The 16,907-nt window shown below is 33.2% G+C and overlaps 1 pseudogene; it reads left to right on the forward strand.

Moving 5' to 3' along the window:
• The first annotated feature begins 7 nt into the window (after nt 1–7).
• LOC113504305 overlaps nt 8–16,907 on the forward strand; it is a 31,422-nt pseudogene continuing 14,522 nt past the window's right edge.

Genomic DNA, 16,907 nt, shown 5'->3' on the forward strand with positions numbered 1-16,907 from the left:
CATTGCTTTTAGTACGAATAACTGTTAAATCCTCAGTGCCGGTGGATAATGAGTTCGCTGTGATTGTGAGAGTTTGTCTTGGTGACCGCTAAACAGGTAAATATAAAAAAAATATTTCCGTACCGTTGTCTGTTGACCCTGTTCGATGTTATTCGAAAACATTTGGCGCATTTAGTACGGTAGCCATTACGAAAAATAATATAAATTAGGTTGCATCGCGTTTGGAATAACAATTCGAATTTCAACGTTCCTTTTTGAGAATGAATGAAAGGAGATATGGTTGAAAGAGTTGCCGTTTTTTTTTTTAAATTTATCAGTGCTTGGTCAAGACGGTCGGGTATAACGGCCCTGCAATCATAGGTTGTTGCTCTTCCTATTACTGCGGTCCGTACTTGAGAAATAAAATCAACTCGTTTATCGTAGAAAAAGCTTCTTGACCGTAGCTAACGAATACTTGAAGGAAACGCGTTTTAAAACTATAAATCACTTTTTATCATAACTCTTGTGTGGCATAGGTGTATTTTATTCAACTTAATAACATACTAATAGTATTCTTTTAATATCTAAAGCTTATGAAAATGGACTGTTATATCATTTTGCGTTTATATAAATAATCTTGATAACTGGACATAAATTATAACGAAATTTAAAAATACGAATCACAAAATAAAAAAGTCATTTTAATTAAAAAAAAATACAGGCAAAGGAATTCAAATAACAGCCACCTATCATTTCAAGGACAAAGAAGTTTTTAGTCTGTGTTATCTTGGTGACGTCTTAACGTTCCGTTGTTGTGAATGTAGGTCAGTGAAATGATCGAAACACGGTCCCGTACGGATTCCGACCCAGCGCCGGTGATGACCGATTTCAAAACGAACGTGGATTCGAAACTATGACATTCTTTTTTTTATTATCACTTACTAAATATAACTACCTACTTTCTTTTTAAATATTATTTTTAATTTGTTTTTTTTTTCGTTTTTGAATTTCGATTTGAAAGTGATAGGGTGTTTTTAACGTTTATTGTTTATGGTATACTATTTAATTGAATCGAGTTTAAAAATCGATTTTAAAAATTAAAATATGCGGAAATGAGTTCACTTTGTCTGATAAAAATTAAGTGAAACTGTGAATATTAAAAACCGTTACAAAAATTTGGTTCAGTAATAATTACGATAAAACCATAAACTTCCTTCATAAAATAAGTCCGATAGCCTCAAAAAGGTTCGTTTACCAAAAAGAACTTAATTTAAGTTTTTATTATTATCGTGATCGCGATATTTAATTATACAGCCTGGTGATTTTACGTAAAGGTTTTATTCCGTTTGCAAGAATTCAATTGACTTTCTTAAGATAAGCTCAGATAGCAGGTTTTAAGGTCGTTGACACCGGCTGAGCCTTTTCTTGGTGGAAAGTATGGTGTGGGTGCATATAGGATTTCAAAATATGCGATACAAGCTATATTTCCCATAAATCTGATTTATGGCGTCCATTTTTATCCGCCATGACACCTATTTAAAAGAATGTCAGATTTTGCGTATACGATTACGCATAGAGAAGAAAATAAAAAGTGAATTTGTTTTTTGGTTAAAATACTTTGTGCTTTTTTGGTAGCGATTTATTGGAAAGATTTCTAATATGACTCATTTGTTATAACATCGTTTTGAATAGGCCGAATGTAAAAGTAGAAAACTATAACTTCCAAATACTACCAATTAGGTACGGTTCTTAAATGCCATTTGCATTGTGGCAATCAAAACATCTTGTAACTTCGAAATAACTGAACCGTTTTTAATAAAACATTACAATGATACTTTCTTATGTTGACATAGAACAGATTTTTTTCCATTTATTTATCAGTAAATACAAAAACATTCATTAAAATTAGTTAGGCTATACTAGGATATTCAATGGAATCTGGCTAGACTGGAAACCGATGAAAAACTAACTTTGGTAAAAGCTATGCAGAAGATAGGGTTCAACGTCAATACGTCATATACCAAAACTTACCTCTAGATTCCAAGTCAAGTCGACATGTTTTTCAAATAAATCTACCACTATTTACAAATGCCGATGAATGTTTGGACTTATTCCGTATTCTCCTAAGCATTTTGGAAAATCAATTTTTTTATTAGAATACATTGTATTGACAGCGAGTGTTCCGAACCGCACTGAATTTCCAATTATTGTGTTAGCAAAATGCATTTAAATCCAATTTCCATTCATATATCGGCAATAGGGATGATGACAATTTTTTTTTGCATTGCCCATCTTGTAGTTTTTTGTATAATAATGGATAGGTATTTTTAATTTGTCCAGCTAACGTAAATTGACCAAATTACAGTCAATGAAACTTACGCGTGACGTCACGATTGAGTATAAATTTTACTCTATCGTTACGTCACAAGCCCCCTCTCCTAAACTTTAAAGCAGTTAATCTTTGTCAATTCTATTTTTTCTGAAAAAGGAAAAAATACGTGTCTCATACTTTTCAATTATCTAACTGAGGGACTAATGAGATTTTTTCTTTTTGTACCCAGTCATCATCCCTATTGTAAATAGCGAATGTTAGTCCAAGCAAATACGAAAAAAAGTCAGCTACAAAGCCAAATCTATCTGTAGACTCCAATTGAAGTCAATTCGCATGACCTGTACATTTGTCATTGAAGAATTTGACTTTCTTTTGTCTGACCTATAGAAATGCATTCTTCGATAGTCGAATTTCACCTATAGGTGAGGAGAAAACGGTTGGCGATTTGACTATATGTAGAATTTATTATTTGGAATGCAATTGTTATGATAATTTGTAAGATTTATCGATGGTTCAAAGATCATTTGGATGCATTAGGTAGCAATTTTCTGTTTTTGTTTTTAACCTAGAAAGGGTGTTTTTTAACGGTGTATGGTGAAGGAAAATATCGAAAGAAAAATCTATGTAGATGTGATTTGAAAAACGCTTTTAGATCACTCAAATGTATATGGAGATGAATTGAATTTAAACCTTATGTGTGGTAAAGGAATATAGTTTCCATTTTTGTCAATTCCTAAGTAATCTGTACTTCTGTACTAATATATAAAGCTGAAGAGTTTGTTTGTTTGTTTGAACGCGCTAATCTCAGGAACTACTGGTCCAAATCGAAAAATTCTTTTTGTGTTGAATAGACCATTCATCGAGGAAGGTTATAGGCTATATATCATTACACTGCGACTAATAGGAGCGAAGATACAATGGAAAATGTGAAAAAAAATAGGGCAGGTATAAATCATAACATATCTTCTATCCACGGGGACGAAGTCGCGGGCAACAGCTAGTTTACAGAATATTTGTCGATTGTCGCGTAAGGACCGTTTCTATTCAGTATTACATTACATTCAGATAATTAAATAATAAACCGTTATCTTTATTGAATACTACATTTCACATATTACGTTGTACCCGCATATTACAAATTTCAAAATGTGAAAACAGTGTGTGCGTAATACGTGTAGGTAATAGAAATTACCAGCATGCAGCACAGTTTATGTCAAACTTATTTCATGTTAATAAAAAAAATGAATGCATGGATGACGACGTTTTAGGTCACCACGCCAAACCAACTAACTCGAAAAGTGATGTGACTTTTATATTACAGACCCTCTAGCCAAGTTACATTTCTACAATCGTTAGCGTCAATATAAACGACAATATAACGCTCGAGCGTATTAAGATGACAGGTCAAAGTCACGTGACTTTGACCTTTGACGTTCGAAACGTAATGTCATTCTTATACATTGTCACTTGGCTAGAGGGAAGAATTATTCTACTTGTCTACAGGCTTTGCAATAGATAAGATGTAACGGTTTAAAGTTAACCATAGTTTAAAGTTATACAGAGCGAATAATTACCAGATTGGCATCAAGAACTTTATCTGACAGACTTAGTTAGGCAGTAGTGCGAGGAGGTTCTAAAGAGGATAATTAGAATGTAATTTAAGGCTTTAATTCACCTTCTATTACAAAAAAACTTGGTTTTATTATTCAGGATGAGTTTATTGCTGGTTTATTGCTACACTTGTGCTACAAAAATGCTTTCAAGTTATGTGATTTTAACTGCTCACATCAATTTATAGAAGCCACTCATTCGTGAGCGACCGGAGAAATGTTGCTAGTGACATCATCTTAGTCTTTTCCCAACTATGTTGGGGTCGGCTTCCAGTCTAACCGGATTCAGCTAAGTACCAGTGTTTTACAAGGAGCGACTGCCTATCTGACCTCCTCAACCCAGTTGCCTGGGCAACACGATAATACCCCTTAGTTAGACTGGTTGTACCTGTAACGAATGTCAAGGATGTATGAATAACAGCCGGGACCCACAATTTAACGTGCTTTACGAAACACGGAGGCACTCATAATGACAAAGATGGTCACCTATGTACGGATCAACCCCGTCAAGCTTAGCTTAAACTGTGATTGATCCACTTATGCAGCTATAGCTTAGCCACGAGCCAAATGTTACTAGTCTACAACCAATTAATTCTTATGTGAAATAATTACATTATCAATAGTTTAAATCAGCATTTTGGGTGAGTAACATACAGGATATTCGCGTGCCTACTAAATATAACTTTTGCATACTAAACGTCTTATTTGCACACAATAGAATTATTTAGCAGTACCTAACTTTTGTAGCTTGGTTAAAAATAACTGTAATTACGTTGTTTATTTCCATTTTGTTGCAATTATAGTTCAATGTTTTACCGTGTGTTGGCTTTTGAACTTTGGTTCGAGCATAAAAGACTGCATGTATTTTTCAACTGCATTCTTTATGATTACTATAATGCTATTTTGTTTAGGTTCGACGAAAATAAAAACTGTTTTTAGTTGTAGTCAGATGTTTTGATTGAATGTATTTTAAATAATAATAAAAATTTTACCCATAAGCTGTTAAAGACTACATGACTGTTTTTTTAGCTTTCGTTATTAATGTGTTTATGATTTGTATTGGACTTTTTTCGTTCGCACCAGTAGAACCCCATAGTTCCACAATAATTTCAGTTCTATTTTAACCGATTAATAAGTTCACAATTCAGCTGGTGTGCTTTTTTCTTACAATTGAAATAGTCATCATTATTGGCCACAGAATCTTTAATAGAATACGATTGTTGTCGCACCTGTTAATTAAATTACTTCAGATTCTATATATACATTATGCCCAGATATCTATAGGTATAGATATATATCTTTTTAATGTTACGAGTCTAAGAAAACGCTTGTCAATCTGAAACCTAAAGACTTAATACCAAGATGCTAATCGGAAGGAACATCAAAATTAACATGTTCGTCATGCGAATTCGAATTTTAATGACAAACGCATAAGACAGGTTTTAAATTGTATGTTTTTGGGTCAGGTCGCTGACCTAACCGATCGAGTTTAGATTTTGCGATTTCCGATTCTGATAAGTTTTGATCGATTTGATCGATTTTAATAAGGACAGTTTAGAGGCTCTATTTCTAAACGGTAGTGAGTTAAAGTCACTCTACTGCATTTGTTACTATACGAATAATATTACGGCATCACTTAACATAGTATCGTCCCCATGCTGGCATCATTATCATCATCCTAGCTTTTCGATGTTGGGGTCAGCAGCCACTTCAACCAGATGCAGCTAAGTAGATACTAGGGCAACAGGATACTCTTTAATCAGACAAGTTGTTAGACTTTCTTGTAAATGACAGCCGAGACCCACAATTCACCCTTAAATAAAGGGTTTATTGTGTCTTTCAAAACATGGAGGAACTTGTTCACATGGTTTATGATGTGGGTAGAGAGAGTGGGTACAGAGTTTAGGTTATAATGTAATCAATTAATTATAACTCAAACTCTACTTTTTCTAAAGATGTATGACTTCACATTGCTCTGAAAAGCACTTGAACTATAGTTAAAATAATTTAATGTAAATAAAAAATATAAATATGAGTCTGTAGCTCTTAACATCTACCGTCCAGGAGTACTGAGTACTATAAATCATATTTAAAATGAAACAAATTAAGTTGCTGTTTCCGACCCGGTATCGCCACGGGAATCTATCTAAGTGGTTATGGCTGTGTATAAATTAGACGAACTATACATATAAGGCGAGGCAGGCCAACAAATGTTTGTGAAACCCACCGCAACACAAGGGTGAAATTTGTAAACGCAAGAGTCGTTTAAAAAAGAAACAGCTTTTTATTTCTTCACAAGTTAATTTTGTTCATAAGCTTAATCATGTGTTAGAATAACAAACTCTTTTCTTTAAGGAGTTTCTTGCCCGTTCTTCTCCATAGGAATGACATTGTGGAACCGAGCACCTAAACCTGTTACGTTATAAGAGTGCCAGGAAAACAGTCTATTTCAATAAAAAAAAAAAGTCTTTGATTCTCTTCTACTCTTTTCTTTAATTATATTTGTGATTTCTGGTCAAAAATTAAGCTTGTCTGTTTATTGTGACTGCGGATACAGACTGGACTATGAAGTAGCAGCCTGAGTCTTCATATTCCTGAAATTTAACATTATGTTATAATGGCTATAGACATGAATCAAACATGAACAATATTTACAAAAAATAAAGTTCAAAAATATTTGTCTCCAGATCAAATAAACTGCATCCACAAGTTTAGTACCTATATATACTCAACGGCTCTACATTACTATATTTACCTCCAGTAATATCACATTGTACTCAATGACACTTAAAGTGGCGCTCTACAGAGTGTGCATACTCGAAGGTGTGGACAATTGCTATCGCATTGAGCATCTTGAAACGACCGTATCCGTGTAAGTTCTAAATCAAAGTCGCCGACTGGATATCGACTGATAAAACTGCTCCTATGTGTATGCGTTGTTCGATAATATAGAGAATAGTCAGCTAGTAGTTTTGGTATGTACATTTGCGTACATGCAGTGGAAAAACAGATAGCTGTATACAAGTGTTCTGAATGGGAGTTCTAGTTGGTAAGAAAGCATTATACAAAAGTTTTAAGCTTAGAACTGATTTAGCTAGAGAAATTGTAGAGTCGCCAAAAGGACTAAGAATGAAATGTTCTTTTGAACTACGATTTAAATTTATATACTCTATTGATTCTGTGACTCGGAACTCAAGTGAAAAACGAGTCGTTTCCACTGTAAGTGAGATTAGTATCCACACTGCGTTCAACGCCGTTTAATAACGTAAACAAAAATGTACATGAAGTATGGTATTATAACTTAATTTTAATAAATAAAGAAACTATCAAAAGACAATATAAAAATGCCCATTGAAAACTAATTTCTAGGCTACTAAGCCTGCTTCGATACAAACGTAATAATAATGTTTAAAAAGCAAATGATACGGTTTGAAGAAGAATGACCCAGACTGTCAACGCCTTAGTGCCCTACAAAAAGGTTTTGTCACCCAAAAATTACCAAAAACATAATAATTGTTGAGTCGGACTGTAGACCTGACGTATGACATAGCAACTCCAAATTTAATACTATTCTAATCACTCAGTAGGTGATAATAAAGTCACACATGCCGACAAAAATTCACAGCTCTTATGTGTATTGAAATAAGGGTGGTATTAGCGTGTATGGTTAATGTATGTCAGTCGCTCGGGGTCCCGTTAGGCGGTTCGGCTAAGGTTAGAGCCGAAGTGTGAAAGTTGATGTAGGTGGGTCTGCTGGCTTTGGTGTTTACGTGCAAAATTGTAGGTGTCGTTTTATTTAAAAAAAATAAACTATATTATAATCTTGATAAAAGGCGTATGTGGTAAGATTTGGAAGTAGATATCAATACGTAAGGCAGAAAAATGCTTTGTCGATTAAACTTTAAAAAAATTGAGTTGCTTTTTTAAAGAGTTTATTCGTTAATATAAATTACTCCCAAATACGTTGTTTAGAACTGTCTATTTCAAAAATAACATTATTTTTCCGTTTAAGCTGCTGTTTTTAACACTCGGAAAACCGCATAGACCTTATACGAGCACTTTGTTATAAGTTCTAATATTATAATCAAATATTAAATATTAAAAAAGTATAATTTATATCACAGCCTTACGAGTCAACGACCGAACTCAAATTCTCAAGGCTGCAACTTAATTTGTATCACAAAACGTTGACAAAATGAGTTCGAACCCACAACACGTTCCTTCATACCGACCTCATACCAAACTATGCACGTTAATTCAACACTGAATTTTAATATGATTACGCGGTACACCAGTAGTTTAGGTGCACCACAACTATCACTGCGCGACGGTCTGTGGGTTCGGTACCTGCTTCGACGAAAAATCATGTGTGAGATACAATTTTGGATATTCTGAGGTGATTGGTTAAAAATATGTAGAATTAATAGTAAGTTTATTAAATAGACACCCAATTTCATGCTATCGTAGTCACTTTAGGATAAAATGTTTTCAATTATTTTAGTGGTTAAGGTCACCAAGCCAATCCCACTGAGCGTCGTTTCGCGGGTTCAATTCCCACGTAAGACAAGCATTTGTGCGATCCCCGAATGCTTGTCCTGAGTCTGGGTATCTTTGTGCATGTGACTTGAATGTTTGCACAGCTCCCCGCGACACAAATGTTAAATTCCTTAATGCGGGAGTGTTTTATTTTAGCAATAAAACGTATAAACAATGCTTCTGCATTTTGTAACTGTGCCCCCGCTTTTAACTTTTAAAAAGGGATCGGGTGCTTTCCCATGTTTTCATCCCGTGAATCAATTGCACGCTACTGACGATTGCTGGCAGGATACAAGCAGACAAAAGTGTCACATACATAATTATATTAAGAGATAATAAGCTATTTTGTAAATCAGCAAAATTTTAGCTAAAGTTCTACTCAGTTATATCGCTCAGCTTAACTCTCAGTATTGCCTGTTTAATAGCCATTTCTTTTAAAAGAGAGACACGCATCAATGACCGTGCTAATCTATTAAGAGAGGTATGGTTAGACAACTTTCTCCATTGTACATACTCGAGACAAACATAGAAAAACTCTTTGTGAACTGTTTATTACTTCCTTTAACCCTATTGAGATGTTCTAGATTTTTAATAGGTTTAAAAGGAGACGCTACAAATTTTCAAGAGGTAAAGTAAAGAAGTTTTAAGTATAAAATGACATTGGCCTGATTTTTTCAATCGTTGGATAACTATTTTCTGAGGAATAAATATGGCCTTTTGATATATTTTCTATACAAAAGCTGTCAAAACGTCAAACATATTCGTCGAATAAAAGTTATCTGACGATTGAAAAATCGGGTCTAAGTAATATACTTACGCTTATGGGTGAATTTCAACAGGTCCCAAAAAAATCTTCATTTCCGTGGATTTTTTATTCTTCAACTTTAGAACAATAAAAAATAGTGTTTTCTCAAGTTTTCGATCAGATATGCAGTTTTGCTTAATATCTAGCAGATAGCTTAAAAAACTAACGAGATATACAAGATTGAAAATTCCGTGCCACGGCGATGAAACATGCATGCACGGCAATGAAACAGGCGTCCATGGCAATGAAATGTTATTATAGTGTACAAGAATATTTAAATGATAAAGTTAATCATTGAAACAAAAATAAATACTATTAATTTATACGCAATAATAATAGAATATAATGTGTAAAAATCCAGTCACACATGATATTATTTTTATAATATAACTATAAATAGATACATTCCTGTCTAGTGGCGAAACAAACATAAGTCACGGAAATGAAACACGTGGCCACGGCAATGAAAGGAAACTGTTTTACAAGGCACGGCGATGATATTTTTTTCATTCCCGTGTATTTTTTTTTCATTGCCATAGCAAATTTTGTCCACGGAAACCACGGAAATGAGAGCACGGCGATGAAAATCAAGGGGTATAATTCAATTTACTAAAAAACTGGTAATAATTCACAGTAATGAACACTTTACAAATAAGCTAAATATAAATGGCATTGTATTGAATGCTCAATCGAGATTAAAAACTTATTGAAATAGAAGTTAGACCTATCCACGGCGATGAAAGAAAAAATGTCCAGTACCAAAAAAATTGAATACTTTTAATTATAGCTCGAAAACGCAGGCACGTACACACGTCGTTCCTTGTCTAGCCTTTCGACGTTACTTATATGCAACGTTTAACGCAAAACGGGAGCGACGCAAAACGTTAGAATATGCAATATTCTCAAATATGTTTAGGACATGGCGATGAAAGGTAGTTCTGGGACAAATGGTTTTTTATTAACCATACGTTGTATTGTGTAAATATTTGAATAAATGTAGTCCGAGTCAATACTCTAACTATTCACGAACCAAATAAAACTAAGTTTTAATATAAATAACGATACATTTTCGATCAATGATGACTTTAATACATCAAGGTGAGTCGTGGACAAACACGGCGATGAAAGATTACGTGGTTTAACTTTTTTTTTTGGAAAACCTATTAATTATATTAATAAAATATTTAGTGCTACAGATAGATTTTTATGTCATCTACCTAAAAAAAAATGTTAGAACATTATAACAATGCTTTTTAGTACCGATTTCATCGATGCCACGCAATTTTTGGGTCCGGGAAATTCACCCTTATATTCATTAAAGTACTACTTAAAATAAACCAAACGAGCCCAAACTTGATAGAGTTTTGTAGTTTAATTGTGGAGCTAAAATGGCCATTTTAAAGCTCTTGAATTTAATTAGCTCCATGTGATCATAATTTAGAATACTGCATTGTCAAGCTATATGCAATGCATAAAAATTGCAGATCAATTTGAAAACGGGAAATGAATCAAATTATACTTATTTTAAAAACGATTTATTTACAGACTAAGGGATAAGTGAAATTAAATAATAAAGTAATAAATAAACCATTTAAGTTCTTATGTATGTACATTTATTTAGCCATATAGCTAATAGCTAAAACTAATTATTTTCCATTTCTAGGTAAATCTCATTGAGTTCACTTTTATGGGCCGGTAATGTACTACTTGTAGATGTAGCGTAGGTCGTCATAACTCATAGTAATTGAAAAATAACTTATTATTATTATTTAAATAGCCTGTGCTTTTTCTCAAGTCATCTTAAGGTCGGCTTCCAGTCTCACCGGATTTAGCTGAAGCGATTGCTGATCTGTCCTCCATAATATAAACCACATTACCTGATAGTACATATTCCAAAGTAATGATGTTAGAAGGTTGTTATATATTTTTTTATTTTAAATCGGTTTATCTATGCACTAAGACATAATTTTCAATATTTCATCAAAATTAAATAAATCATATAAGAACAGCGCGTTGATGTCTTTTGTTCGAAAACAATTTTCATACTAAATTACTACAATAACTCATCAATTATTTTGATTAATAGCTATAATTAAACACTATAGACCTAAATATAAATGAATATATAATTGTTTAATAACTACAGTTACATAATTTGATTAACAAATTGACAGACAAATAATAACCATCGATTTATGTAAGTGTCAAAGTTATAGTGTTTCATTTATTATTTAAATAATGTTTTGATTGATTATACAACTATTATGTAAGGTTTTATTAATATAAATATTTAAGTGAAGGGTCTTTTATGTGATAAATGAAGTACTGTTTGACGACTAAGCTTCATTGCGTGTTGTCCGATTTGTAGAGTCACGATGATGGCAATCTTTAACCGAATAATACGGACAGAAACTGTCCTCTTCTTTTTTGAGGTTCCGTATGCGAAGGGTGATTATCCCTATTAGTGAGACTCTGCTGTTTGTACGTCCTTCCGGCACCACGCTGTGTTATCTCATGAACCATGATAGCAAGACAGTTGGAATTTTCGCAAATGATGTATTTTGTTAGTAAATTAAAGAGCAAGTAATTAGCATCGCACTTGGTAATGTCAGAGCCTAATCTGAAGAAATTGCACCCTTTAAAAACAAATCATGTACATTTTACATGTTATTTACTGTATCAAATGTTTTCTTTTAATGTGCAATAAAGTGGATTTGTATTGTATTGCATTGTATCATGCAAACATAATAACTGAATTTATATTCTTGAAAATCAATCCACATGATATGTTTAAAATAGACGACATGTTTCTTAAATTGATCCATTGGATAATTCCTCCAAGCTTCCAAAACAAACAATAAACTAAAACCTCCTTTTCAAAGTCATTTAAAAACCAGCTCAATTAATTGTTAATCATGACGGAAATGCGCTAATCACCAGTTGCTCTACCGCTAAGAAAATAGCCAAGTTACCGTTAGCCACTCACGGCTAGCTGTGTCAATTATCTACCTTGCAATATGACTAGACCTTATTCTTGCTAAACCGTAATAGTTAAACCACTTTTTCAAGTGAATACTAGCTGAACTTTGCGGTTTTATGCGATTCTTCTTGTAAAAAAAATGTTTTAATACCCTGAAAACTGTTTCAGGCTAACTGGATTTATAATAATTATCCTGTCTACCTATTCTCGTTCGACTAATATTTTTTAAGAAAATTTAGTGAAAAAGTTGAAATAATAATAATGATTTAAAATAAAGGTTTTGAACAAATCAGTTTGTAACAGCTAAAATAATAAATTAAATATAATATAGCGTCTTTGTAAGACTGGTTGTGTGCTTAGCTGTAGTTTTGATACAGATTTTATTGACAAATTGAATTGTTAAAATGTAAAAAATTGTTTTCAATTTTATAGTGTATAGCCAATATAGGAAATACATAGTGCATTATACAATACTTTAAACGCGATATCTTCAAGCTTAAAGTTTCAAAGTATTCTGTTCTTTGCAGGCTAGTAGAGGTCTTATATCATCCCATTTGGCATTATTACATATTTGTGTGTTTTCCTGATCGTAGTTATTTGACTTTACTTTTAATAACCTCCTCAGTTCTTCAGAACTTCGTCAACCACGAACATAGTTTAGTAAATTACAGCTCAAACAAAAAACCACCTCTATATCCAACAATTAAGGTCCTTATTTCTAACTCTCTCTTACATATGACGGTACCCATCGGCTGCTTTTATGTTTAACTGACCGTTATGGTTCAACCAACATTCGAGTCTACAAGAAAGAGAAAGTTTTTAATAAACAAGCTTCATTAATTAATTTTTTACTGTCTTTCAAATTGAGGTTTTTTAATTGTATGTCGTTTTTTGTTGTCGTATTGATCGGGTTACATTGTGGAATTGAATTATTATTTACTTTGATTAAATTCATGTTTCACACGCTTAGGCAAACAGTATTGCATCAGATTTTAGGTTTTCAATGAAAATATCACAGACATACCTACAAAATTACGGTAGCATTTATTAAACATATTAGGTATATAGTTTAGGCGCAATACAGACAAAACCGAATAAAACCAGTAAAATTAAGCATATATATATATATATATATCTTAACTAACTAAAAGGCAAAAGTATTTTTGTATTGCTTACGTTGTTTGCCAACGTTTAAAAAGTTTGATCATTTTCAAATTCGCTTCTTTAACTCTACAATGTCCATTTCCAGCCCTGTTCCATTCGTCCAAATCCTTCTAGATTTAGTGCCCTCCTTTTTGGGATGAGCCTACATATCTCATGATTCTCATGCCTCCTAAAACCAGCACATTCGAACGTTTTATTACAAGTAGGTACTTTTAAAACGTTCCGGTAATGACTCTACGTACACGGTTCCAAAATGTTATTCCTATGGAGTAGAACAGCAAGGAACTCCACAAGTAACTCTTTTATAAATATATTATTATATTATTTATCAGCCATCTTTGTATCAAGTCAAAAAGATTACATGTAAACATCACCATAAGTTAGATAATGTAGAGACAGCGCGTCGAACCCGCGACCCTTCTCTGTAGCACTGGGCGCAGGGTTATAACTGTACCTGCGCCGTTTGTTGACCGCGACCAAGTGTATGAGAGAGAGCCAAGGACAGGACCGGGGGGTTTTTAGACGGACAGTCCAATATCCCCTGCTGCCGAGCCTTGAGCACTTGAGCACGTGGTTTTTAAAATTTAATCAGGTGGTCTAGAGGATTGGAGCTCTGACTTCTTTACCGGACAATGAAGGACTTATTTTTATTTTTAATCAATAGCAAACAAGGGTAGTTCTACATCACAGTCGAGTAAAGCTTGGTTTGTTATGAAGGAACCTTCGCTCATAATAGCTGTTTATTATTTAATTTAGCAAAGCAGAATTCTCAGATTAGATCAAGCAAAGAACGTGCAAATATTGGCCATCTCCGTTCACTGGATCATTTTCGGCGTATCCAATTGGAAACTTTTCCTTCAAACCTATTATTTAAGCAGCCTTTAAATATAATATAAAATATTCCCACCGCTGACACATATGATGTGACGCAACCACATAACATTTCTTTCCTTATACATGTATACGCATGAGTAGGTAAACTGCTCTTAAATTATAAATTAGCTTTACAAAACTTACTATAATAATTTCTCCCTTTGTTACAGATCCAAAATCATCATACAACAAAACATGCAACAGTCATAGCGTCAAGCAAACAAACAAACAAAATGGGTCCACCTTTGAGCACGTGGCCGTATAGCCATACCATACAAGCCGTGGCGGGTCGGAAAAGTGAGAAAACAAGTGACGATGTACATAAAAAGTGCTTTTTATTTCGTTCTATCGACAATTTTCGCGTGTTATGTTTAAATTTTACTTTTGCTCTGGTTTTTGTTCAATTGCTGTTGAGTTTGAGCTCGGTTCGAGCGGGTCCTGTTATTCTCAACATGGATTATTCACAAGGTAAGTTCCGTACATTTCTTGTGTTATTTTACTACCGTACTAGTGTTATTTTCCCCGGTGTTAAAGTTTTAAACCACCCGTAGGGTTGTGATTTCTGCTTCGTCTACAAATGTGTGTAAAATTTATTTGATGGTTTTCGTATCGTGCTTAATATATCAATAGTCGTAGATTCCAATTCCAGATAATATGACAAAGTGGTAATATTTTGCGATTTTAATGAATGAGTGTGAAAATGCTATATAAATATTTGAATCCGTACTTCTAATTATACTGTAAAGAATAATTAATTAAAAGTTATTACAGAAATGTTCCAAATACGAAACAATTTTTACTAGGTAGAGTCATACGTATAATCCTACTAATATTATTAAAGCACTCTTTCAAAAACCACTGAAAGGATTCCGACGATTTTAAGCGTTATTGTTGTAAGTTAATAACCATTTATAGCTGGCGAATATATTTTGATTCATATATCATTTAAAAACGTAGAGACTATAGCCAAGTCCTCTAACAGTCCTAACAGACAAAACCTTTTCAAAATATCGACAATACTATCATCTAACAATAGATAAGAAAGCAGAAAAAAAGTGCGAGTGTAAATAATTGTAAGCCACGTAAGTAAAAATGTACCTTATGTGGTTGTCATAGAGACTACTTTGTTTTCAATATTTTACAAATGTGTGGCGTGTAGTACGTGACAAATTGAAGTTTCGGTAAAAGTGAAATAAATATTTTAAATAGCGTCGAGGCTGTGTTTAGTCATTTCTCTTTTTTCACTTGTTAAGAAGTTTTAGTCAGAGTCTTTTATGAGTCTGTTACTAACCAGTCTAGTTAAATGAAATTTCTCCAAGCGCTCTCTGTTTTGAATTGAAGTCAAAATCACAGTACTCAAAGTGTGATAGGACTCCAGAAAAAGAGAGTCCCGTACAAATAGGAGACACAAACAAATTGAACGAAATAACCGAAGCGTAACCCTGATCTTTACTTATAATTATATCAATATTAGCTGTGCCTATGACATATCATTTTGCATAAAATGTCCAATAATCTACACTTCTACACTAATATTATAAAGAGTCCAGGAAAGATTTGTATGTTTGTAATAAATACATTCCAAAACTATTGGACCAATTTCGATTTTTTTTTTCACAATTAGAATGTATCATTATCCTACATTAATGTTTGAGGCTATATATATTATATTAAAAAAAATAGGCGTCTTTTTATCTATAAGGCCGAAATCGGGCGGAGTCTAAAAAACTAAACTGATTGGATTAAATTGCTATTCAGCCCTCTTCCTCTCTCTTAAATTTTTGCAACAGGGTCCACATCACATCTTGGAATGCAATAAATAATTGAGTATTGAAATCTGTAAATTACCCATTACAAATCTGATCACTCAATACGAGCAAAGTTTTAACAAGAAAGTTTTCATTCAGCCCCATTCGTGTCGTGTCCTTGGCCTATTTAATTATAATCCACAATTAATAATCAGTTCGACAATACTATAAAATGCACCTTATATAGTATAGGTAGTTAAACATTGGTAGAATAGTATGCTAGAATGTCACAGCTCACAGCTGATGTATCATATACTAGCTGTTGCCCGCGACTTCGTCCGCGTGGTTAGAAGATATAAGTTATGATTTATATCTGCCCTGCTTTTCCACATTTTCTATTGTATCTTCGCTCCTATTAGTAGCAGCGTGATGGTTTATAGTCTAAAGCCTTCCTCAATGAATGGTCTATTAAACACAAAAAGATTTTTTCAATTAGAACCAGTAGTTCCTGAGATTAGCGCGTTCAAACAAACAAACAAACAAACTCTTCAGCTTTATATATTAGTAATAGTATAGATTTTTCACTAAACAAAGTGACTGCTAATAGTTGTAATTCTACGGGTATTTGACTAAATCTAAAAGTCTGTTCAGTCCGTCAGACAGATTTTCAAAAAATATTGGATAAGTGTTTTTCATAATTTCGTAAAGATTAAAACGATTAAAATTATGGTAGTGGGGTCTAAAAATATCACTTGTTAATAAGAAGGGTACTGGTAAGTGACGTCACACGAGATTTTAAATTACTATGCCCTTCTTCTTTAGTTTACGTGATAAAATAAAAAATAAGTATTTAATATTTTTTGGATAACTGTCTGACGAA

This window comes from Trichoplusia ni, chromosome 21, assembly GCF_003590095.1.
Source record: "Trichoplusia ni isolate ovarian cell line Hi5 chromosome 21, tn1, whole genome shotgun sequence".
Lineage (NCBI taxonomy): Eukaryota > Metazoa > Arthropoda > Insecta > Lepidoptera > Noctuidae > Trichoplusia > Trichoplusia ni.